Source organism: Sturnira hondurensis, unplaced genomic scaffold (assembly GCF_014824575.4).
Source record: "Sturnira hondurensis isolate 20B ecotype Veracruz unplaced genomic scaffold, ASM1482457v3 Scaffold0018728, whole genome shotgun sequence".
Lineage (NCBI taxonomy): Eukaryota > Metazoa > Chordata > Mammalia > Chiroptera > Phyllostomidae > Sturnira > Sturnira hondurensis.
In genome coordinates, this window is record NW_028091359.1 from 14,388,364 (window position 1) to 14,414,694 (window position 26,331).

At 48.4% G+C, this 26,331-nt stretch overlaps 1 protein-coding gene and 1 long non-coding RNA gene across 2 annotated transcripts in view; one reads left to right on the forward strand and one right to left on the reverse strand.

Moving 5' to 3' along the window:
• Positions 1–26,331, forward strand: part of MYO1D (myosin ID) — a 327,535-nt gene that overhangs the window by 285,806 nt on the left and 15,398 nt on the right. The window lies entirely within an intron of this gene.
• Positions 7,470–10,308, reverse strand: LOC119003751 (uncharacterized). Its single transcript, XR_005070019.1, has 3 exons — positions 10,099–10,308; positions 8,640–8,857; positions 7,470–7,831 (listed from the first exon to the last, which is right to left on the reverse strand). It is a non-coding gene; the product is annotated as an uncharacterized LOC119003751 (long non-coding RNA).

The following is a 26,331-nucleotide window of genomic DNA, read 5'->3' on the forward strand; positions in this document are numbered from 1 at the left end:
TACCCCTCATCAGTGTAATTTTTTCACATTTCCTTACACTGCACATTATATTATGAGACTTTAGCACCAGAACCAAGGACTTGATCATAATCCAGACCCATTTTCTTCCCCCAGCCCATCTCTCTTTGCTCCCCAACCTCTGTGTGTTGGCCTCATTCTGTCCCCACTATAGGTTTCTTCTGCACGGGGCAGACCTTGGCCACAGGCATCTCCAGGCTTGCATTATGCTAGCATAGCAACCTAAAGGAAAGGGAAAACCTTTTGTACTTCAGAATATGTGACTCCCAAGGAAAGCCTCTGATGAACTCACATGCCCTCCATCCAGGGTAATAGCACCAGGGCCAGGGGATAGGGCCCAGATGCCGAGCCCGTCCCTGAGGCCGGGGGCTGTGGTCCTGTGGTGGCCAGCACAGCCCTTGGTCGGGACGGGAGAGGCCCAGTTCTCCAGAGGAAGTGAGGCGGAGTCCCAAAGGAGGGGCTGACAAAAGCCAGTGTAGACCATCCTCAGCACCCAGGTGCTCTTTTCTCGTGCATAGTCTCTCTCACTGTTGTCCCAGAGCATCCTGATGAGTCACAGCAAATTGCATTCTTGGAATTAGACTAACACTGTGTTTTTTCTACCCCTTGTCAGTGTAACTTTTCACATTTCCTTATGCTGTACATTATATTATGAGTTACTAGTTTTAAAGGTGCCTTCACATAATCTCACTTAATTCTTACAATAACCTGCGCCATGTGTTATTGCACTAAATCTATTTTACGGATGGACAAAAGGACATAGCTTCTGTGACTTACCCACAACCACAGAAACAGTATAATTGGGGGTTTAATGAATGCAGACCTTTGCTCCTTTGCTAGTTCCTGTGGGCATCAAAGCCTTAGATCTCTGTCGCCTGTGTTTTGGTTTGGAGCATTTTTTGTATTTATCGGTTTCTCCTTGGAAAATAGAGACTGCGATGTCTACTTTTTAAAATATTTTATTTCTTTTTTTGTTTTTAGAGAGGGGGAAGGGAAGGAGAAAGAGAGGGAGAGAAATATCAATATCTGGTTGCCTCTCATATGGCCCCCACTGGGGACCAGGCCCACAACCCAGGCATGTGCCCTGACTGGGAATCGAACCCTGACTCTTTGGTTCGCAGCCCAACCTCAATCCACTGAGCTATACCAGCCGGGGCAGTGCCATGTACTTTTACTGCAAACCCCAATGAAACTTCCTCTAGTGCTGTGGGTACTGTGGCTGTTTAGTAAGTGGTGCTGACTGGTAATGACTGGAGAGTTTAAGATGCCATCGTGCGTTAGGTAGAGCAGGCACCTTTGAAGCCGTGCAGCCGGCGGACAGTGAGAAGACTGTGGTCCCATGTTTGTTCACACACTGGAAGTTGGCACAGGTCTCTTCCTCAATGGGGAGTCTCATCTCTGGAGAGCAGTGTTCTTCTCTCACTTTGGGGATTTCTCACCTCCTCTGCCCCGTCTCTGGCTTCCATCTGAGACACCACAGAAACACTTTAGCATCCTGAGCCTGAAGCCATTTCATAAGCAAAAGGCACCTGTCCTACCCCCAAATGCCTCAGGAGCCCAAAGGTCCCGCCCACCCAAAAGGCAGTACCCCAGCACCCCATCCTGGCCACTTCCATACAGCACACCCTGCAGTTCAGTGCCCCCACATTCCTCTTTTTAACAGTAAGTCATACACCCAAGATTATAACATTTACTCCAAGGAAAGAGTTTTAAGATGGAACAGGGGAAGGGTTATCATTCTCCTACCCTTTCTTAGGGAGCCCGTTTTTCCAGCTATAAAACGGGCCCCGCCCCTTTCCCTGTTCCAGGCGTGCACCTTTCCCCTCTGTCCAGGCTGCTGGCTCTTCTCAAAGTGACTCCTTACCTTCTCTGGGTTCCCATTCTTATCTCCACTGTGCATCTGCAGTGCCCCCTGGGACCCTCCCTGACTAAGCTGGAGGAGCTTGTTTTGTGGTTCTTGTTCCTGATTCACAATGACCTGTTCCAATTTACTATGAGCTACTCTCAGAGGTGACCTAACACTGCAAAGCTAGATACAGGCAGTTGCTGATTCAGGTCCAGGGAGTAGGGGAAGGGTGTATGTTTTCATTCAGAATTTTGTACCGGTTGTACCTGTTGAGTATAATAACATGAAGTGTCTGTTCTTCTCTCTTACTAGTCCCAGCATGTAATGCTTGTTGGAACTGGATCAGAAGGTCATCAAAGGACATGTCTACCTATCAGTGTTAGTTTCCTGTCACTGCAACAAATTAACATAAACTTGGTGGCTTGGCCATGAGGGATTTTTCTCAATAAAGGCCAGCAGTCCAAAGTCAGCCTCGCTGATTAAATTTGGGCCCAAAACCACAGTGTTGTCAGGACAGCGTTCCCTCTGGAGGCTCGAGGGGAGAGTCTGCTCCGTGTCCCCTTGAGCTTCTGGGGACGCCAGCACTCCCTGGCTTGTGGCCACATCACTGCAGTCTCTGCCTCTGTGATCGCATTGCCTTCTCCTCTGGGTCAGCTCTCCTCAGCCGCTCTTTTAAGAATACCTGCGATTGCACTTGTGGTCCACTCAGGTAATCCAGAGTAGTCTCCCCATCGCAAGAGCCTTACACAATCACATTCACATTGTTTTCTTTTCTTTTTTGTTTGTTTGTTTGTTTGTTTGTTTCTGTATAAAGTAACATTCACAGATCCCAGGAATTAGGATATGGATATCTTTTGTGGGGCCATTATTTAGCCTACCACACTACCCCTCCCCATAATTCCCTCACATGTAACCCCCAAGTTCTAGGTCAGGGTCAGTTCACTCTCCCAACTTCCTGAGTCTGAGGAGACCAGCACTGCGCTTGTTCTTTCTACCCTCTTACTTTCTGCCACCTGCAGTGGTAACAGGGTCCTTGGTGTCTGACTGCCAGCTCTCCAAAGGGCAGAGTTTGGACTCTCGGATCAGGCTACCTTCTTCCACAAATCCTCGGTCTGGTGAGACAGGAGAGCTGAAATGGGGTGGATCTCCAATATACCCGATTTGTTGTCATAGGAATAAGTTGTTTTGCTTTTGTTTAGCTTTGACTAGCGCAGAAGTGTCTTGCCTCTGCCTTTCTGGCAGGATAGCTCCAGAACATAAAACCCATGGGGACAGAAAACCCATGGGCAGATCTTCGGCTTATTGCACACCGTGCCCAGCAGTGTCTCCACAGACTAGACACACAGCTACCAACCACCTCAGTGCCACACCCCTCGGACAGCCGTGTGGACCCCTCCCTGCTGTGGTTAGCCGCCACCAGCCAGGCATCTTGCCAGCATCCAGAGGGGATTTGACAGCACCAGGCAGGGCTTCAGATGTCATCGGTGGCATTCTGAAGCCCTCTGTTTAGATGTAGACCTTGTTCCTGTGGCCTTTTTTTTTTTTAAAGCAAAGAGTTGAATCCTGTGCCAGATACAATGTTGCAGTTATAAGAAGCATGTGTTATTATCCTATACACCATGTATGCCACTGCTTAAAATACCCCTTGATGGTGAGGGCTGCGGAAAGACACCCATTGTGACAAGTATGAAAAGCGGCCTTATGAAAGTAGTTGTAGAGAAACCAGCAGTGCTGCTGTACGTAGCTGCTGATAATTGCCACTCTTGGCATTAGTTCCTATCTGCGTAAAGCAGAAGGCTGGGGGTGGGGTGAAGGGACATTAGTGGAAACTGCATGTAACTGAAAATTTCCTCTCTACTGTAAGAAGAATTCTCTTGAAAGGAAATGAAAAACAGTTCCAGATGGTCAATGGAAGATTTTTTTTTGGTTGGAAACCTATGCTGTCTCCTTGTTGAGAATAACTGTGCCTTGAAAATAGAGGTCCAAACTTAGCCACCCACAAAAAAGGCGGCTTCATAAAAGAGAATGACCAGGATACAGATGAACCGTCTCTAGTTCTTTTCTGTTATCCAGCTGGAATCTTCACTTTGCATTCATGCACTCATCTGAGACACAGACGCTATCTAGGAGTCGATGGCATCATGTTTTCATACCTCTCTGCACAACTGAAGCCTTTTTAAACTCAGAAGCAACAAAAGATAGATAGATATCCTTAACCTGGATAGATAATTGTAATAGAAGCTTTAGACAGATGATTTAAAGAACAAAGAATTTGATACAGTCTAAAAAATATATAAGAGGCAAAAAATGGAGAGAGTTCACAGTGGGTCTGGAACATTATTCATCAAATCTTTACAGAGGCCCTAATATGTGCTGGGCCAGACACTGGGCTAGGAAATGGGGATACAACAGTGAACAAGACCCCAACCCTACCCAGGAGTTTAGTTCAGTTGGGGGACTGGATGAGTGAATAAGTGATTATATTTATTCACCCAGTACCCCCTGGATATTATATTTACAATATCCAGTGTGTTCAAGTACATCAGAGGGACAGGTAACCTGCCTTGAGGATCAGGAAAGGCTCCTGAAAGTGATGTGGATATTGAGACTCAAGTGACACAGAGCAGTTGGTCTGGAAAAGAGACCAAGAGTCTTGCAGGTGGGAACAGTGCATGCAAATGGCCTGGAGGCCAAGGCATCATGGTGGACGGGTGTATGTGGGTGAACCAAGAGACTAGTAGCTGACTGACCTAGACAGACAGGCAGGGAAGCATGTGAAGGAGAGAAAAGATGGCAAGACAGCAGGAGGAAGCATAGGGTCCCATCCAGTTTTTCCTGCAAGTGAGTACCCCACCCCCTATACATTTTAGCTTTTGTCACAGAAGGCAGGCTCCCAGAAGGCCAGCTGGCTGCCTCATGCTCTCTGCTACTTTCCTAGGAGACAGAGGTCCCCTTACTCAAACTGGAAAACCAGGGGAGGGCCTGAAGGACCAGAGCCCGCCGCACTGTCTGTGAGAGTTCTGGTAGCAGAACCTGATGGTTCGGAGGCTGAGCAATCAGGGTCCTGAAAGTTGAAATAAATCTTCCTTTCTAGCGGAGTTCTGGATTCATCCCTAACCTGCAGCAGGCTATGAGACGCACAGCTCTGATGTTCCCCCTTAGATTCCAGGGGGTGGGGTGGGCCATTCTTTAGATCACCTGAAAAAAATGCAAGGAATTTTAGAAATTACCTGACAAGAAATGTCAAGTAATACTGACTAGAAATCAATCCACAGCAGCTGCTTCCCACAGCTGCATACCATGTGGGGACTGCATTCGAACCTGTTAAAGTAAATGTAAGGCTAAAAATATCCGGGAATGTAAGTCTTCAGGAGCTGCATCTATAAACGAGGCAGCCACAGAAACCCACAGTGGGGAGGAGGAGGACAGAGGGGAGGTTTGTCTTTGGCCCACAGGATCCGTGGTCAGATGGGTATTACCTGAGGGGCCGAAGAAACGACACCAGGAGCGTGCAGTTCCTGGTTCACATTAATTGACTGAACCTCGTGGTACCCATTTTACAGATGGTTTAAAAATATATATGTTGGCCCCTGAACTCTTACAGACTGAGAATACCTAATATCAGCTGTAATCCAACTCCAGTTGATTTCATAGGAAAAACATAAGTAATTAGAGAGAAATAACTTCTTCACTGTTTCCATGATCTGCCCAAGCCAGTTAGTGTGGAGAGTGTGTGTGACACTCCACTAAGAAGCAACCCTTTTTAAGTTGTGAAACTGCGGCTGGGACTTTCTCACGAACAGAGGAAAAAGTAAGTTGGCGTTGGAAGGAAGCATGCTCCACCAAAGACAAAAGCAAAAGGATGCTTTTTTTAATTGTGAGAAATTCCAAAAGGTATAAATACAGTCATTTAGTGCCAAAGAAAATAGATATGCTTTTCCATGCTTCAAAAAGCACCAACAAATATTTTTTACTGCCTTTTTAGCAAGGAAAGCCCATCTACCCCCCGGGGGCAGGAGCTCTGTGGTGAGCACAATCTCAGCGAATGCTTGTTGAGCACTGTGCCCAGACACCGTGCTGACCCAGCTCTTCGCCAGAGGCCCTGACTTTTGGATCCTCACGAGATCGAGATCCGTATGAGGGTGATGCTGTTGTTCTCCACCTTCCGTGACTGAGGAAACTGAGGCTCAACGGGGTTTAGAAATTTGCCCCGGGGCACACTGCTTGTCAGGAACCCTTGGAGAAGCCAGGGTTCCCCCCACCAGTCTCACTCCAGAAGGGGCGCTCTTGGCGCAAAACTGCAGGGTCATTGTCTTGTCATGCAGGTTAACAGGACTGATTTTCAGACTCTTCTGTGTTTCCTGTGGGGAGTTTTTCTGTTTTGCATTTGTATTTTGCTCTTTTGGCATTGGCCGTATTTGGTACTTCCTCCGTTTCCTTCCCTTTCGTAAACTAGATAAATGGGCACTGAATCGGAAATCTGATGGCTAGGTGAGAGTTTCACTTCCGCTAGTAAGACCCAAGTGACCTCGCACAGTTCACAGCCTCCTGAGCCCCCTAGTTCCTTATCTGTAAAATGAAGTTGCAGGACCATAACGAAGGTGCACTCCTGTGCTTGAATACCTTCCCCTCTCCTTTCTCTCTCTCCCTTGCTGTCCTCCCCTGTCGCTTCCTTCCTTCTCATCCTAGCCACTGGCCAGGGCCCTCAGGCTCTCCCTCCCCTGGGTCTGGAGTCATTTTTTCTATGTGCAGCAGGCAGGGGAAGTGGTGTGAGAGTGCACTGCTGACTGAGAAGCTTGGGGGACGCAAAGATGGTGAGGAGAGGGGCACCCAGTGTGGTGTTACACGGTGGAATGCACAGGCAGAGCTGGCCTTTCTCAAAAGTGAAGCGAAAATCCGCCCTGGCTTTGGGCCCTCGATCCCTGCTGGTTTTTCCATGGTCTCCCTGTCCTCAGGGACCTCACACTGCACCTTAGCTTCATACTCCTGCGCCTTTGGACCAGGGCATCCCATCCTCCTCCTGTCTCCCCACAGAGCATCACATCTTACTGGCTCTGTGTCCCGTGGCCTCGGACTCCACTGTTAGTAGCTGTGCCTCAGCTTCTGTGACATCCACCAAGCAGCCCCCGCAAGCACTATAATGTTTTAACTCATCTTAAGACAACGTCTAAAATTTAAGAAGTTCTCCAAAAAGTTAAGGTAGTTTGGGACAGAATTCTCCCATTCTGACCACCAGCAGGGAACCTGTTTTTGGTCCAAAGGCTCTCCAGGCCTGAACCTGGGGTCAGGGGGGTCTCCAGACCCCCCTGCAGGGGTCTCTGCTGATGGTCAGGAGAAAGTGTCAGGCCCTCCATGTGGGAGTTGGGGTGTGAGTAGGGTGAGACCCCATGAGGAGAATGTATTTGATACCTTTATCATTTTGAGTTATTTTTCCCTGTAACCAGAGGACATAAAAGTATTTGTTCCCGGGGGATATTTTACTAGAGGTGAATATTTAGAGTGTCTCAGGAAACAGATTTATTTAATCCAGGGGTCCATGGACTGTAACTCAGCAAATCAGTGTTTTCCCAAATAATTTAAAATTGTTGGTCATTAATCTCACTAGTATCCGCATTTAAATATTTCTGAAAGCTCTGACTACCGAACATAGGAGCAACGTACATGAGTCATTGAAAATTCCTCTTGCTCTCACTTCCCCCAGAGTTCTTTTCAGTTTGTTCGTGACTGTGTGGGAATCGGGGGGCCTGGATCACACACAGGCAGCCTCTGAAGGAAGACTGCTCTGCGCTCACCATCAGAACCCTCGTTTCAGACGACAGAGTTGATACGCATCCTCGGGCCTTCTCACTCCTGTTTTAGGTGTGTTTCTAAGGAGTAGGTTGGCTGTCATGGTTTAGAAGAACCTCTTCACTATCAGGAGGCAGCCGTCCTAGAGGGGCGCCAGCCATCTGTCCCTGAGGGAGAGGCCTTTAGGGAATAAATGGACAGGCCTCTAGCCAGAATGTCGCAGTCGTCCATTTCCCCACTTAAAGCAGAACTCGGTTCCAGTTCTAGAATTGTAACCTTCCAGAATTGAGGTGAGGTCTTTTTGGCAAATCCATTAAAAGACGGTGTGGTTTCTCTAGGTTTTACTGACCAAAGGGGCTTGACTCCCCGCCAAGCATCTTAGTCTTTCTCAGCATCTTAGTCTTTCCCCTTCCTGTCCCGTCTCTACCCCCTGCCAGTCCACCTGTGAAGGAGAGAAACTTTGCCAGTCATCTTTGACAATGAGAAGGTTAGAATTCTGGAATGCAGGAATAGTAGCAGTTCAGTTGGCATTTATTATTCTTATTTGAAGTTTCTGTCACTGGCTCTGGCAAGACCTGGTTTAAAAGAATTCTTCCCTACCCTGGCATACCAGAGTGGCTTCTAAGATCATTGTAGCTCACTTAGGACTCTTGGAAGGGACACAGGCCTGTCTAGATAGGGAGACCCAATTCTCCTGGTCAGGAAGTGGCAGTCCAGTCAGACACAAAGCTCTGATGTCTGGGAGTCCCCAAGCTCCCCACGGCAGCTGAGAGCAGAGCCGGCCAGAGCCAGCCCCTGCCAGCCCACCGCACCTGTCACATGCCTGTTATTCATCACAGGCGAGATGCGTCATGAAGGGGAGACCTGGCCTGTGGGATAAAACAGCCTACGTTCCTGCCCACCTTTTGCTATTGGCTGAGTTTTCAAAACCTTCCCTACCACACCCCTTGGACTTTGTTTGACTTCATAGTGAGGCATCTGTACTTACCGGAAATACCTGGCCTCGGTCCCTGTTGCATTCAGGACATTGACCTTGGGAAGTCCTTTCTGCAGACCTCGCATAGGCACAGCAGCCTGGCATAGGCACCAGCAGACCTCGCATAGGCACCTCACCTAGTGTGTGGTCAGTCCCATCTTGGGCTCAGCAGTTACAGAGATGATTAAGACCCTCCAAAAATACTGTTTCCTGAGCTTTCCCTGTTTATGCTGAAATACAGTTTGAGAGAGAATGCCATGAGGTTGGGCTCCAAGAAGGGAGGGAGGGAGGAAAAGGAAAGGAAGGAAGGAAGGAAGGGAAGGGAAAGGAGAGAGGGAGGGAGGGAGGGGACTGGAGGGGAGGGGAAACAAAAGGTACACTGATTGATTTTCTTCTTTTGGAGCAGGAATCAGCAGGAAAATTGCTGCAGGTTCGTGTGGGCCTCAGACTTTAGATTCCCACTAATCCTTTTCACACGACCCGGCATAGCCCTTGCCCCTCCTTTTCCTTTTAACTATTTCTAGTTATTAGATATCCCTGTTTAAAAAGCAGGCAAGCGTATTCCCCCAAGTACTCCATTTCCTAATGTTTTTGTCTCCAGCCCATCATATCTCCTCAGCGCATAGATCTAAATCCATATCCCCATTCCCTCCAGCAACCCAGGGAGCTCTTCAGTATGCCAGCGGATGATCTAAGCCCCAAATCGTCACCTCTCTAGAAAGACAAGTAAAAACAGCCGAAAAGATGGAGGGCGGTTGTGGATGGGGGCTCTATAAATGATGCGTAAAACCATGATCTCAATCGAGCCAGCCTGGCCCGGTCCCTTCGGTGGGCATGCGGGTGTCTGAGTGCACAGTTTCCACCCGGGGCCACAGCACCCCAGTCTGGGCCGGCGGCGGCGGCAGCATTTTAATGTCAGATGGAAGCGCTCAGGCCCGCGTTGCCATGGCGACCCCGGGAGTGGCAGAGCTAAAAGCAGCAGCAGCAGCCGCCGCCACCGCCGCCGCCGCCGCCTCCCCCGCCGCAGCCCACCCTGAGCTGAGTAGTGCAGATTCCCTTTGTCTCATTCGCTTGCTGGCTCTCCGGGTTCTCTCTTGCCCCTCCCCCTCCCCCCTCTGCTTTGTCGCCCACCGCCCCCCTACTCCCGGGTTCCCAGGGTAGCAACCCTTCCCAAACTGCCAGAGGTCCTGGGCCCCTGGAGGTACCAGGAACCAGATGCCCCTAGATGGCCCCAGGCCAGGTGAGGATTCCCCACACCTGACAACATTAGGCCCCACCCACTTGTCGTTTTGGGGGGCCTTGCGGCCTCACTTGAAACCAGTCTTTTAAAAAGAGAATTAAGAGAACAGGAACTGCTATGTCCCTTAGCTGTCTGTCTCCCTGGCTGTGTCCACCCTGGCATGAGGTGCTGCCCACGTGGCCCACCCCGCTCCCCAAGAGCAGCGGGGCATTGTAAGACATGGAGATGCACCTCCTCAGGACCTCAGAGAGCTCCTCACCCGTGGGAGTTCCTCATTGCCATGGGATTGCTGCCCTGATCAGAGTTCAGGGACTTGCCAGCCTGACCTCTATTCATTGGGAGGGGGGGGTGCTGAGTAAGCAAATGAGCTGCTGTTAGCACTCTGTAACCTGGTAAGGAAGGGTGCCCAGTGGGCCCAGGAATGACCCCAGCCCAGACCACCCCAGCCCCTCAGCCAGCTTCGTCAGCACAGCAGCTGTATGGCACTGGCTTCAGATGTCACGTTGGCTCATATTCTAGCTGATGCCCTCTTTGGGGGGGGGGAATGCAAAAAGAAAACAGATTTGAGCCACTCTATCAGAATGCCTATAAAAAGGGCACACCATGTTCTAATTAGATTTAAAAAATAAAATAGAACTTCTTCTAGACACCAATTATATTTTGCACATAGACATTTGGTTTACCAGTATGTTTTAGAATGAACCTCTTCCATGTTCTGAAGGTCGCACCTAATACTTACATGATAGAATACATTAACAGCCAGAAACCTGGGACCACTCATGTGCAGGTCTTGAGTCGGTGGCTGTCTGGTATCTTCTTCCATAACAAACCCTAGTCGCATCAGCCATCACTCCTTTAAGGTGTGTCTTTAAGATGGTTAAAGGCTGAGGTTTTAGCTTTGAAGTCACACCCCAACAGTGTACATACATATGGGCGTGTGCGTGTTGTCTGTACAGAATATCGTGCACCCAGAGCAGTGTCTGGGCTGAGGCGCAGGAACGAAATGTAGTTGCTTAAAGAAGGGAACTGAGAGGCCAGAGGACAGGCTGGGATGAAAACGTGTTTTCCCTATACATGCCCTGGTCCCCGTGATTATTATACCATGTGCATTTATGGTTTGCTTTTAAAAATAAAATGTGATATTAAAATTTAATATCACTTCCTCAAGAAAGTGTTTCCCAATTCCCCCACAGGTAGAAAGGACAAAACTAGGTCCCCTGCCCTGAGATTCCATAGCACTATGTATTTTTTACCTTCAGAGCTCATCATCACACTCAGAGAAGAGTGTGTAACTCATGTTTAGTGAGGTCTCCAAGCCAGACTTTAAGCCCCATGAGGGCAAGGGCAAGGCATGTCTCACACTCCGCTGTATCTTCAAGGGTGGGCACATAGCCAGGTCTCAGTCCGTATCTGTTGAATAAAGAAATAAGGAAAAGGGGACCAGAAAGGAGGTGCCTGCTGTTGAAGGGTGAACAAGGGTGTCAGGAGCAGCACCCATCTCCATGGGCCTCTGAGCTCAGTGACCCTCCAGGGCTCGGCCCGTCCTGTACAAAGTACCCCTATAAAGTCAATCCCATGAGACCCCATCTCACCAAGTTACCCAGGCGCCTGGGCCACTTCCAGTGGCCTTCCCGCACACTTGGCCTGCCTCAGCTACCGCTGAAGACTTTCCCAAAATCTCTCAAAGGTCCACAGGCCCCCAACAATTCTTGTATAACTGTTCTCTCTAGTGTATGTTTATATTTCATCTTAATAAAAAATTTGATACGTTAAGTTGCATGTAAGGGAAGCCTTGTCATTTGCCAAGTTAGTTCCCAAGCAGCAGGGCCAGCCCCCCCCCCTTTCTGCCATTCCCAGGGATGGTGATGCTTTGAAGCTCTGAGGGCGGGTGCACTGGAAACCCCCCAGGGCTTTAAAACCCCAGCATCCAGGGGCCCACACACATATCTATTGAATCAGAATCTCTAGAAGTGGGGTCTGTCCATGTTAGGGCCAGTGTTTCAGCTGCTTCTCATCGCCGATGGCCCTGACGGGCAGTCAAGGCTGAGAACTCTGTTGCTCTGTGGGTCCCAGAACTGGAGGCAGGGAAGTGGGAGCCTTACACTCCCCGAACCCAGAGCCAGGATTTCAGCTGTAAAGCTGACGCTAACACACTTTAGTCTGGACAAAGGGGTTCTTTGCTTTGGAGTGTTTCAGTGCTACTCCTAGAACCTCTCTTTGCCTAAAAAGGCCTGCAGCTCCTTTCCTGTGACAGTCATTTAAAACAAATATGTAGCTGTCTAATCGGGGCACGAACCATTTTTCAGACTTGCCTGGGCAGCAATGACCTAAATATTACTCAGTGTCTGACTTCCAGCCCCAGAGGAGGAGTGTATCTGGTTTGATTGTTTTCGTCCTAGTGAAGATGAGCCAGTAATTCGAGGTCCCCATCGGGACGGCTGAATCATTTGATGCTATGACTTAGTTCTTCAGAAAGAAAGCAGTGGCGTGGAGTTATTATGGAATTACTCATTTTTCAACAGAACCACTGTACACTCAACTCAGTCTAATTGCTGTGCCATGTTTAATTGATAGGAGATAAAATGAGCAGAAACCGGAGGGGTTGGTGGGAGGGCCACTTACACCAGCCAGTATAAAGAGTGAGTCTTCAGAAAATGCGACTAGCCCATTTTGGAGCCAGCGGCGTAGCAGCAGATTGCTCCGCTCTCCCCACCAGGTAACCCTGCAGGCAGTAAATAAGGCCTGTATCAGAAGCCACTAAAGCTGTAAACACACACAGCAGGGAAATCTGCCCGAACTGCCCACCAGGATGTCAGATGCCATTAACTTTCTGTTAGAAGTGTGGCTGCACTCAGGGTCAGGGCACATTTGGCCAGAAGCTACATTTGGGCAGCTCACATAGAGATCTCTTAGGAGGCTGGGGGCAGGGAAATCTAGGTCCCTCTCGGCCTCTTAAATCAAGTTAGTGATCCCAGAGGGATTGGGAACTCTTCGTGGCAGGCAGCAAGAGCACAAGTGTGGCCTGAGAGAACACACACTCTTGTTTCTAGCCTGAATCCAAATAGCCCATTTCTGGGAACTTAAAAAATGAGAGAACCGTCAAATGGACTGGAGCCCGCACAGGGCTTCTGATGTGTCTACCAGCGGCGGCGGCAGCATGGGGAGTGGCCTCTGTGATGTGGGATTCCTGAGCACCAGGGCTGGCCAGCCACCACTGGCTCCTCTCTCATTACAGGGCCAGAAATAGATGCCCCATCCCAGGAAAAGGGAAACGAGGCTGCATGGAATGTTTCATCTGTTGGAATATTGTTCTGAGCTGCCTGATGATATTACTGAGTTTCGGTTCTATAGCAGTGGCATTGACTAAGAGTCTGAAAATTGATGCATTATATACTTGCTTAAAATAGCAAATGCAGAATAGAACAGCAGAGCCGCTAAGAAGTGTGCAGAACATGTTGATAGAAAGACCTGCTTTGCCTCCGTTATTACCAGCATGAAAGGGTGCATCAGCGCAGGGGGTAGATTTTCCATCAAAAAGCATTTGTGTGCGGCAAAGGCCTCTGTAGCACAGTGAGACAAGGGTTTTTAGCTAACATAATTGAGTGCAAATGTTCCTGTTTTCGAACAGGTGGTAGAAAGTAGGCAATTTGTTTCTTTTCCTCTCACTTTCTGGGGTTGGTTTGTGAAATCGTTCCTTCTGTTTCAACCTCTTTGAATTCCCCTGAGAATAAAAATCCCCCATTACTTGCTACCTAATCAGATACTCTTCACCGTGGGTTGCAGTTGCCCAGTTGGGCAGTAAGGTTTAATGAGAGTGAGGTGGAAAAGGAACAAAGAGAACTGTGTCCTCAGCCCCCAAGAAGAAAACAGCATCCTTTTCATCAACTTAAATGGGATTTCACAATATCCCAAAACAAGTTAAAAGGGCCTTCTGGAGCTGACAAGCCTTTTGGCCAGTATGGCCTTAGGAGGTGGCAGAGTTGTTCCATTTTCCCACACACACTCTTGAGGATATGTTTATTGATTTTAGAGAGAGAGGATGGGAGAGGGAAAAATGTCAGTGTGAGAAACATCGGTCAGGTGCCTCCCATATGCACCCCAACTGGGGATCGAACCTACAACCTAGGTATGTGTCTTGACCAGGAATCAAACCTATAACCTTTTGGTGTACAGGACAATGCTCCAAACAACTGAGCCACCCAGCCAGGTCCAGAGTTGTTTTCTTTTTCTTTTTCTTTTTCTTTTTATCTTTAGAGGGGGAAGTAAAGGAGAGAGGGAGAGAAATGGATGCCTCTCGTGAGTCCCCTGCTGGGAACTGGCCTGCAACCCAGGCATGTGCCCTGACTGGGAATCGAACCGCGATCATGTGTTTCACAGGCCCGCGCTCAATCCACTGAGCTACACCAGCCAGGACCAGAGTTGCTTCTTAATGGAGTATTCGAGATCAAGTAAAGAGGCCCTGACACACAACAGCCAGGGTCCTTTCCGTCCTCCTCTCACGTGTTTAACCAACATCCTAAACATGAGAACCTCCTTCATTAAAGCAGTCTACTCCATTAATGAACATTAACTGGGTGCTTACTCAGTGCCAGGAACTGCACTAGCCACTGTGCAAATACTTTCTTTAACTCTCACGAAAACCTTTTGGAAGAGAGATCATTACCACTGTTAATTATCCCAATTAAGGAAACCAAGCTTCTGTGGATTAAGTGATTGCTCAGAGCTGTACACATGGACTTGAACCCTAGGCCAGCTGATTCCAAACTGCATGTTCGTTCTTTCCACCATGCCCCGTGGTCCCCTCTCTTTTAAGATTTTATTTTTTTAGAGAGAGAGATGGGAAGGTAGAGAGAAAGAGAGGGAGAGAAACATCAATGCGAGAGAGAACTATCTATCAGTTACCTACCTGTTGCACATGCCCCATCCGGGGACCAGGCCTGCAACGCAACCCCAGCATGTGCCCTGGCTGGGAATTAGAGTGGCAATCTTTGACTTTGTGGGAGAGCGCCCTACCAACTGAGCCACAACCGACCAGGGCCATCTCCTCTCTTGATTAAGCAACATTCCTGGAACTCTACAGAAGCTAGAAGTCCCTGGCCCCCTGGTCCCTGGTCCCTGGTCCCTGTGCTGTTGCTGCCAGCTGAGGTGCCTGACCCTTGGGCGGGTTGCAGCCCAAGTTCTGAGAGGCCGCTTAGTGTCTGAGAGAAGTGACTTTGTCCAGGCTCAGCAAGCAGTTTGATGTAGGGAGGTGGGGGAAAGAGCCCCTAAATGGAGACCTGAACCAACCAGTCAGGAACCCAGAATTTGCTGATTGTTTTTTGGACATTGACCACTTTCCACGTTCCTCTATGTCAGCACACTTTTAGAGAATGTGATCTTTTACTTTCAAGCAAGGATTAGACCTTTTTTCTTCCTTTATAATTTGCATTATCACTTCTAAGAAAGCTGCTTTTAAAGTTTGGATGTTTTGAGATAAATGTTGCTGAAAAGAATGGTGGGGAAAGTGCAAAAAAAAAGGAAAAGAATAACATTGACTAAAAAGTTAGAAACGTTAGGGAGTTTGAGGCGGGTGAAAAGGGCGGACCAGTGGCTGAAGTCACAGTTGCAGCTGCAGGCGCCACACTTGCATTTTGACACTTAAGTTTCAGACTCCAGGCTCGTGTGCTTAGTAGAGCGCAGCACCACAGCCGTGTTGTAAGTACTGACTTTACAATAGATGGCAAAATACTGTGTGAAACAATTTCAGTGCATGATCCACCTGACTAGATTGGTGGGAAGGGAGCAATGAGTTGGGAACTCCTGAGTCCACATAATGTCAAGTGAAATCCTTTAGGTCATTTTCCAGAAAAAGTCCAGCTGTCATGTACCAAAACCAAACTTAGTCCGTCTTCTCCATCACTCAAGCTGAAAACCTAGGAATGTAGTAGACTCTCCCTTGCGCCATCTGCTTACAGTCAGCCACCAAGTTCTTACTCAGAAGCAGCCCTCAAACTTGACCTGCCTTTGCCTTCTTAACAACCACAGCCCTTTCTTCCTTGATCTAGTTTCCTGACTGGTCTTCCTGCCTTCAGATATCCCATCTGTCTATTTACCACATCACCTGTTTCCTCTCCACCAACTTCATGTATTTGCTCTTTTATTAAATGCCTAGTACATGCCAGACTCTTTTAGGCACAGCCTTATAGACAAGGTCCCACTCCCATGGAGCTTACTTTTGAGGAGGAGTCAGGAGCCATATGAAGACTGACAGTAAATGTATCAAGACACACAACATGTCAGGGTCATCCACTGTTGTGGCTCGTCAGTCAAACAAGTCATTTCAGATGGTGGTTAAGTCACTGAAGAAAACAAAATATTTATCTGTCTCCTGTACTTAAGAATCCCTAAGGTTGTCCCCACTTCCTGCAAAGTTAAACTAAACTCCTTGCCTGTCAACAACCCCAGCCGACCTGGCTGGCCTTATCTCCCACCACACTCTCCCAAACTCACTCGAACCCTGAACTCCAGCCCCACGCTTGCCAGTTCCTGCACATTCTCTGAATTTCACTTTTAGGTCAAGCTTTCAAGGTCATCTTTGTCCAAGTCCTCTTCATCCTCCAAGGGGCAGGTGGCTGCATCCTGTGAGTAGGGCTCTGGAGATCCCTTTGGGCTGGGGAGGCACAGGTAGGCCTCGGAGGGAAGGCAATGAGAGCCTCACGGGCACTGTCAGGAAAAGGAGAGACCCCGACGAAGCTGTGTGAACATGCAGGGCTCAGTGCGAGCGTGTTCTTCGGGGACTCGGCACTGTGTCCCATGGCTCTTTCTCCAGGTCTGTGGGGAGCAGCGTGAGGAAGGGAAGACAGGTCACACCTTGGACCGGGGTGTTGTTGAAAGCCCAGTTCATTCATTCAGTGTGTCTGCATGTCAGAGCCACAGGCTACACAACCCAAGAGGCAGCACTCTCACAGGGAGCTGACAGAAGCCCTTCATGTCCGCACATTCCTTAGAGCTTCAATGGGAACGACTGTCACACCTTGCCTAGCATATGTCTGTTGACAAAGTCAGCCTTAGACTCAGATGTTTGATACAGAACATGCTTCCAGACAATGCAAGGAACTCCTGAGCTCATGGCAAAACTTTTTCTTAGTCCCCAACTCTATTCAAAAATGGCCAGGTGGCTCGGTTGGTTGGAGCATCCTGCCATACACCAGCAAGTTGTAGGTTCAATTCCCGGTCAGGGCACATACCTAGGTTACTGGTTCAATCCCCAGCCAGGGTGTGTACAGGAGGCAACTGATCAGTGTCTCTCTCTGTCTCTCTCTCTCTTTCTTTCTTTCTCTCTCTCACTCCCTCTCTCTCCCCTTCCCTCCCTCCCTTCTTCCTTCCTCTGTCTCTAAAGCCAATAAACATATCCTCGGGTAAAGACTAAAAACAAATTTGATCCTGTAATCTTGAACCCAATGGAAATAATCTTTTTTACACATTCTTTGGATGACTCTTTTTAGTATATATGTCCCCAGTGTGTTTATGTGCATCTGTCAACCAGCTTAAATGTTCGATTTGGATGGCGGGTACTGGGATCCTGTTAGCTCCTCTGTGGTGTGGCCCATGGCCACACACAGATACAAGCTCAAATGCTTCCTGATCATGGTGACTTGAATAGGCAAATAGAATGGCGTTTCTGACAAACCACCAAAATCATCTGTTCAGGAAGGTGTGGGTCCTGCTGCATGTTCAATCCACTCTTATTTGGCACCTTCATTAATGACACGAATAGAAAATAAACACCAATGTTCACAGATGGTGCTAACTTTGGAGGTGCTGTTAGCAGAAGTGTCAAGACAGGAGAAGTAGAAAAGCAAGCAGGAAACAGCAAAGAGGCAAAACACACACACACACAGCAAAGGGGGAGAAAATCTCTCCCACACATTTTTTGATAAACCAAATCCTCAAAGACACTAGAGCAAAAAGCACTGAGATGAGAAGTCACAGGAAGAGGAAGAGAAAGAAGGGGGAGGTGTGACGAGAAAGGGAAGGAAAGGGCAGGTTTGGGGTAGAGGTCAGCTCCGGAGCCCACAGCCCACCCTTGGGTGCGATGAGAGGACACAGCCTGGCTGTCCCCCAGGGGCACCAGCCCCTGGCCCTGTGGTACAGCTCTGTTGACAGCTGCTGTCCCACGTTTTGGGGGTAGGTTTTTTGGTTGGGTGGGTGGTATTGTTTTGTTGCTTCTGTTTTTTGTCCTTTTCTCACAGTTGAGGGAGCTGTGGGTATGATTTTGTTCTTTCAGTTTTGGTTTTGAAAGGTTTCATCATCCCTGGCATAAAGCGTGAACTTGGACATTTTGGGAGGGACAGAGGAAAGTAGCCTTTAAAGTGTCCAGTTTCCTGACCTGGCTGGTGTGGTTCAGTGGGTTGAGAGCCGGCCTGAAAACTGAAATGTCATCAGTTCAATTCCTGGTCAGGGCACATGCCTGGGTTGCAGGCCAGGTCCCCGGTTGGGAATGTGCGAGAGGCAATTGATCAATGTATTTCTTGCACATTCATGTTTCTTCCCACTTCTAAAAAATAAAATAGAAATAAGACATAAAAAAATAAAGTGTCCAAGCCCTGGCTGATGTAGTTCAGTGGGTTGAACACAGGCCTGTGAACCAAACAACCTCAATTCGATTCCCAGTCAGGGCACATGCCTGGGTTGCAGGCCAGTTCCCGGCAGAAGATGCACAAGAGGCAACCATACATTGATATTTCTCTCCCTCTCTCCTTCCCTTCCCCTCTAAAGATAAATAAATAAAATCTTTAAAAAATAAATAAATAAAGTGCCCAGGTTCCACATATGTGAAGCAAAATGGAGCATTCTCACCACCTCAGTCTCTGATGTTGGTAGAGGGGACACAAATCCAAAAGCAAGTGACAGCCAGGGGGCCTCGCGGGCTGAGCTCCGCCAGGCCACCTCCAGCACCTGGAGGGCACGCCCTCAGTGCCGTGGGAGGGCTGCTGACACACAAAGAGTAGGAACCCTCTGGTCAACAGCAACAGAACCGGGAGTCTCCATGGAGCAGCAGTCCTCCCCAGGGACGCCAGCTGGAAAGTCAAGGTACGGTATGTGCGGGGAAACAGTAAAAAGTGCACAAATTCTGCAAGCAACAGGATGGCCCATTCTCTGACAGCCTGGAATCCACCCTGTTGTCTCCTGGTCAAGGAGTAAAAGAAGCAAATACCGAGGAAGAGAAGCACACAGCAGTGAAAGTGCACGGGCAGTGGGTGTGTGGTTGCCGGCCAGAATGCCCACACCCTAGCATCGTCACAGCGGACTCCAAAGGCCTTTTCCTCCAAGTACTAAAGAAGTCCATGCTGCAGAGGTGATGCATCACAGAAGAGCTAGAAGAGCATCCCAGTGTGGGGACTGAATAGAATGGGGGTTCAGTGAGTCACTCAAGGGACAGATAGCTGGGTCCAGATCCTAGCCTCAGCACTGTGCAGCTGTGAAGAACTGCCAGGCCTTTCCGAGCCTCTGTGTCCTGGTCTATATATAGTGTGGGCGTAGGGACAGTGCCTCATAAGGTGTCCGTAAGGATTAAATAAGATGATGCATCTAAGATATTTGGGGTTTTTTTACCCTTCACCTGAGGGCATATAATATTTATTGATTTTAGAGAGTGAGGAGGCAAGAGAGGAGAATCATTAGTATGAAAGAGAAACATCAATTGGTTGCCTCCCACATACCACCCGGCTGGAAACTGAACACACCACCTAGGTATGTGCCCAACCAGGGATCAAACCCGCAACCTTTTGGTGTATAGCATGCTGCTCCAACCAACAGGAGCCACCCGGCCAGTGCATACGTAAGGTGTGTAATACAGCGCCTCGTCCATGGTGGGTTCTCAGAAGGTGGATGATGATGGTTTTCAACTTCCCCCACAATCCAGGACCCCTTTCCACTGCACAAGGCACGCTGCTATGTAGTACCCGCCATGGCCAGCAAACAGATGAGTGAGTGTCAGAAACATCTGTCCGCATTACTTAGGATGTTATTGAGACATTCACAAAGAGTTCATCTCCATTCAACCTCACATAAATAAATAAGAAAGACACGTTCACTGATGTCATGCCTGGAACTTCTCTGACCTTGCATATGTTTCCAAAATGCATCAGTCCGAACGTCTGTCATCCCACCACATGTTTTTCTTTCCCTGAGAACTCTGTTAGCTAGCAACGGGAATGGAGCAGCAAACATGTGAAAGTTTGGGTTGACAAAGCACGGTAATAATTCATTTTGTGAAAGGATTGTCCAGTTCCCCCAAAGCATCCCTTGAATAGTGAGCAATCCCAGTGCCTCTTTCTACACCTGAATCACACTGTGCACGTAAACCAGACCCTGGCACAGAGCACCTGGCCTCCTTTGGATCCAGCCCCAGATCACTGATGGTGCCACCTTGCTCCTCAATGACCCCACTCTGAAGATGCTTGATGCTGGCCTCGGTCTTCGGGTCGGTGTCTTTCGTCAAAGTGAGTTCTCATTCTTTCTGAAGACATTATGGAGCTCCTGTTTTGGATCAGATGGTGCGCTAGAAACTCCCCACAGGGTGGGGCAAGTGCCCAGTTCTCTGCCAACGCAGAGAGTAAGTAGGAAAAACAGCTAACAGTTACATTCTAATAACTTATTTTAGTGGTGGGATGCACAGAAGCTAAGACCTGGATTCTGCCCCAGTCACCCAGGTTCAAATCCTGGCTCCACTATGTGATCTTGGCGGGTACTGTGCCTCTTTGGGCCTCATTCCTCTTCCGAAAATGGACCTTGCCCCATATGGTCATGAGGATTTCATAAATTGATATTTCTAAACCATTTAGTAAGTACTGCATGCTTTTTGCCCTTGTTACTTTGTTTTATTTTTATTTTTATTATATTATGGTCAGAAAAGATAGTTTCTGTCTGATGCTAATTCTTAGGTTTTTATTCAACCTCCTTTTATGGTCTAATACCTGTTCCGCGTGTACCTTAAATAATATGTCTTCTCTAATTGTTGAGCATAGTGAATATATACCTACACACAGCTTATTTTTTGTTGTTGTTTTTAAACAGAGGGGAAAGGAGAGAGAGAGGGAGAAAAACATCAGTGTGTTGTTGCCTCTCACACACCCCCCAGTGGGGACCTGGCCTGCAACCCAGGCATGTGCCCTGACCGGGAATCGAACCAGTGACCCTTTGGTTTGCAGGCTAGCACTTAATCTACTGAGCCATACCAGCCAGCGCCACACAGCTTATTAATTGGGTTTAAATCTATCTTTCTTAAATATTGTCCCCTGATCTATACATTTTTTTTTAGGAAAGTATATTAAGATTGTTTACTATGGTTGTGGATGTATCGTTATACATACATACGATACAATCCCCCCTTATCCAAGGAGGGTACATTCCAAGACCCCCAGTGGATGCCTGAAACTGCAGATAATACCAAAATTGATATATACTATGTCTTTTCCTAAACATACCTACTATACAGCTTAATTTATAAATTAGGCACAGTAAGAGACTAACAACCGTGCCTAATAATAAAACGGAATAACGATAACAAGACACTGTAACAGAAGGGATGGGAATGTGGTCTAACACCCAGTCCAATAGCTGACACGGCTGCTGCAGGGCTGTAAGGAGGGCAGCTGTACAGCGCAGGCACCTGGACAGAGGGCAGGATCCACATCCCAGGCAGGACGGGCAGGACAACAAGGGACTTCATCACGCCATGCAGAACAGCACACAATTTCAAACTTGGGAATTACTTCTGGAATTTCCCAGTTACTGTTTTTGGACCCAGGTTGACCATAGATAACTGAAACCTCAGAAAGTGAAAGCATGGGGGGGGATAGGACGGCTGTGTCTTTGCCAGTCTCACACAAATGACTTAATTTTTGTTTTCTGGAGAGTGTCTTCCTGGCGAACTGCTCTTTGATAAAGAAAACAATTGTCTAATGAGCTCCTTCCCTAGCAGTGATTTCTGCTAGCTTTCTTATTGTTGTTGCCTTGTATGTCTTGCTCCGTTCCTTTGTTTCTGACTTCCCTTTGTATTATGATTTAGATGGGTCTCCTGCAAATGGCACATGGCTGCATTTTTTAAATTAAATCTGAGAAATCCCTTTGAACCGTTCACTCACCTACTTTCCAAATTCATATTAGTTTGCGTTTTCTTGTTCCCATGTTTCTTCTCTGCGTCTTTCTACCTTCCACTAGATGAAGCAGATTTTCTCCCCCCTCTTCTGCTCCTTCAACAGCTGCACACGTCACTCTGGGGTTCTCATTGACCGTGAATTTTCTTCACACCCGTGCTTATCTGTGAAGCCTGGAGTCCAGTCTCCCTACCCACCTCCCTGACGAGACAGGGACCTTCAAACCCTGTCCTGGGCCATTACCCCATCTTTCATGTTGCTGCTGTCTAGGATTTTAGTTCAATATTGTTTTAAACCCCAAAAGATACTCACTTTTATTATCGTTGGTTTTTTACAGCAAATGCTTATTTAAATTACTCGTGTGTTTGTCTCTTTATTTGCTTCTCGGTGCATGTCACATGCCACTCTCTTCCTCTGGAGTCGCTATCTTCCCTGGTGACATGTCCTTCAGAAATTCTTCACCTGCAAGCCCAGGTTGCCCAGCTCTCGAGCCCTTGTTGCAGGAGAAGGTCCTCGTTTGTCCTTGTGCTCAGGTGATCGGTTGGGTATAGAACTCTAGATTGGTAGTTACTTTCCTTAAACCCTTTGTAGGGTTCGTGTTTTCACTCTTTTCTCCCCTTTAATGAGAAGGCATACTCTCCCTTTGCAAGTAATGTGGCTTCTCTCTCTGGGTATTAAGGTCTACTCTTTGCCTTTACTGATCTATGGTGTATTTGCTTTTTAAGGGTTCAAGAGAGAGGAAAGCTTGAAATGTTCACTTTTTGCTGAAAAACTGTTTGTTTTCCCACACAGTGGTTCCTGGCCACTCTGCCAGACTTCTTCTGGTGACCTTTTCCTAGACTAGGCGTCTATGAGGGCCCCGCCTGAGGCGGGGTCTCACCCTAGTCCCTCCCCTGTGGCCTGGGTGTGGTGCCACTTCTGCTCAGGCCGGCATGTGCCTGGGCTTGGCAGCCACTGGACCTGCCCTTTCACACTGGCCTCACAGCCCCTCCTTCCGAGATGACCCTTTCTTCCCTTCAACACCCACTCTGGTTTTCAGTGTTATTTCTGTGCAGTCCCATTCCGGTGTATGGCTCCCCGTGAGCAGCCAGGAGGCTCCTCAGCTCCCATCCTGCAGTGGGAACCAGCACGGCACCACCGTGCACTCAGAGCTGCGAGAGGACCGGGGACACTGACCGCACCCAGCTTGGCCGGGGGGAGGGGTGGGGGCGCATGGTTCTCCACAGCTCTGGGGAGCAACTAAAAGGGTTTTAGCAGAGGAGCAAGGGGATCTTTCTGTGCCTTTAGAAGCGCTCTCTGATGACTGTGAAGGATGCGTTTTAAGCAGGGTGTGCGGCAAACGGAAGGCAGAGGAGACAGGAGGCTGCGTCAGTAACCAGGGGGAAGGGGCTGAGGTTCTGGGCTGTGGCAGTGGCAAGAGACCTAAAAAGTAAAATAAGTAGAAGGTAGTGACTCGGTGTGGGCAGCGGGGGGAGAGGGGCATTCAGGCTAATCCAGGCTTTTTGACCTCCATGACTGGGCGGATGGTGACACCGCTCACTGAGACAGACTTGATGGGAGGGGTGGGATGCAGTGTGGGGCGGGGGCCAAGAGGATGCACTTCGCTGGCTGTGGAACATTCAGGGGACTTGTCTCGTAAGTGGCTGAAAGTACATACCTGGACCTCAGCTGGGGTAAGGTCACTGATTGGGTCATTGAAACCACAGGCATGGGTGACAAACCCATATATTATGGAGTGAGAAAACAAATAAACAAAAATACCCCTGGGGGATTCCCACTTCTCGAGGTGTTAGTCTGGACGCCACCCACTCTGGGAGCTCACCCAGACTTCGGCAGCCCTCCTCTGTGCATCCCGGGTGTATGGCAGGGCGTTAACATTTGCCTGTCGCCCGGCTAAGCATGGGAATGCCTTGAGCTTGGGGCCTGTGTCTTGCTAGTTTTGTGTGCTCTTTCTCTGGATGGGGCCCAGCCCACCGTAAGGGCTTGGTAAATAGCTGCCAAGAAAAGGAGAGCAGGTTGGGGAGAAATGGGTGATGGCATCAGTGAGGAGAGAACCCTGGGGAAGGGCAGCCGGCTGGGATGGGCGGGGAGCAGTATCAGGGCCCCAGTAGGGTTAGTGGGGGTTCTGCCCACTTGCCCCGGGAGCCAGGTCAGTCTGGTGCCATAGCGGAGGCAGACACCAGCCTGCACTGGGGCCTCGGCATGAGCTGCCTGCAGAGAGCTGATTAGTGATGAGAGTTTTATTTTCTAAATGAAAGTGATTTTGCTCACATCCCTCACCAACTGTAAACCCCAAAAGGACTCAGTAGACCAAGAGATATGACACCCCTCACTCTCAAAATTGCATGGGCACTGGACTCAGACTTGCTTTAGAAGTGACCAAAGTATCCATTCGACCCTGACGGAAACAGAAGTAGCATTTCCTAAACCCAGATTTTGAAAGACTTGTCCTCTGTGGTTTGACAAGAGCAGCAGGACTTGCTTCTTGAAGGAAGTGAAGCACACAGTGAACAGCTGCAGACATGAACTCCAGATGCCCTCTCCTTAGCCACTGTCCTCAGAGTCAGAGCACACGCATTCACGTCCTGTCTTTATGACTCTAGGGTTTCTTATGAAATACTTAAATTTACCATCAATTTGAAAGGCATCTATTTACCACCTGCCTGCATTTGGTGCAAGGTACGCTTCCTCTTACCACATCCTGTGGCCAAACACGAGAGAACATTGCATGACCCCCAGGAACTCCTTGCCACACCCCCAAAGAATTCATTCAGTGAGGTGCTGCACTTCCAAGTCAAGGCACATGCATGCGTTGCAGGTTTGGTCCCTAGTCAGGGCGTGTGCAAAAGAGGCAACCAATCAATGCTTCTCTCCCTCTCTTTCTCCCTCCCTTCCCCTGTCTCTAGCAGTAAACAAATAAAATCTTTAAAAATAATAATAAAGAGCCTTCATTAGACCCAGGATCACCACGACTTCAGTAGGGAATGCTATCCAGAGGAGAAAGTGGTTCACTCAATTTCTCAGGTCCTGGTCTGTGTAGGGTAGACCAGTGGGTGAGGTTCTCCTGATCTAAGCTGACCAGACATCTGGACAGGAGGGGACTTTCTCTAGGCTGATTCAGCTCCCTGAATCACTGCATTTCTGCATAACCTATAAATATGTGACTGGCACAGGAATCCACATTGATGGAGTCCTGCACTTACCCACGGATTTCTGTAATAAGCAGGGGACAGGAGTCTAAATGAAAAATGGAGGAAAGTAATTTGATAAAAGCCATTTGCCTGCAGTGATGGCTTGGAACAGATGAAACAAGACAAAAGTCCCCGAATCCCACAGTTTGCTAAGCCATTAAGTCCTGTAACAGAAGACGGGAAGAAAAAGCCCCTTCCCCGGCAGCCAGGCTCCTGCGCAGCTGTCATTCAGCTTGGCACACCCTCAGAGAGAGGTACCCTGCCTCCATCTCTAAAACCTGCCTTCTTCCCTTTAAAAAGTAAGGAAGGTGATCTGGCTCTATGAAGATTCCCAGTGTGGCGAAGCTCCAGCAAGAGATGTCTCTTGACCCTCCCAGAGCGTCCACTCCTGCCTGCGCTTGGGCCCTGTGCTACTCTGTCTCCAGAACTGGGCACAAGAAACCCCTTGCTGGTCTTAAGACCATCTTGGTTGAACTTCAAACAAGCAAAGAAAGCACGGTTTGAGGGCAACTTATTTTTCCACTAGATCCATCTATTAGAGAGAGAGCGAGAGAAGGGAAGGGAGGGAGATTAATTCATTGCCCCACCCATCTCTGCATTCATTGGTTCATTCCTGCATGTGCCCTGACCAGGGATTGAACTTTCCACCTTGGCATATCAGGATGATGCTCTAACCAGCTGAGCTACCCAGCCAGGGCAAGGTCAGTCTACTTTTAAAAGTATTTTAAAATACACAAAACATAAATATCCCCCTTTGTCCCATTTATAATGTTGTGCAACCATCACCACTGTCTAATTCCAGAATAGTTTCATCAACCCTGAAGAAAACCTCACACAACTTCACGGCTCTTCCACTCCCCCGTTCCTCTAATGTGTTTTCTGTCTATAGATTGGCCTATTCTGGACATGGCATGTAAGTGGAATTATATGGTGCGCACCTTTGTGCGTCTGACTTTAACGTGCACGTTTTCGAGCTTCATCTGTGTAGCGGGTGTCAGTGCTTCGTGTATTTTCATGGCTGAGTAATATTTCATTGAATGGAGATGCACTACACTTTATCCATTTATCAGATGGTAGATATTTATATTGTTCCTACCTTTTGTTTATTGCAGATAATGCTGCTGTAGACATTC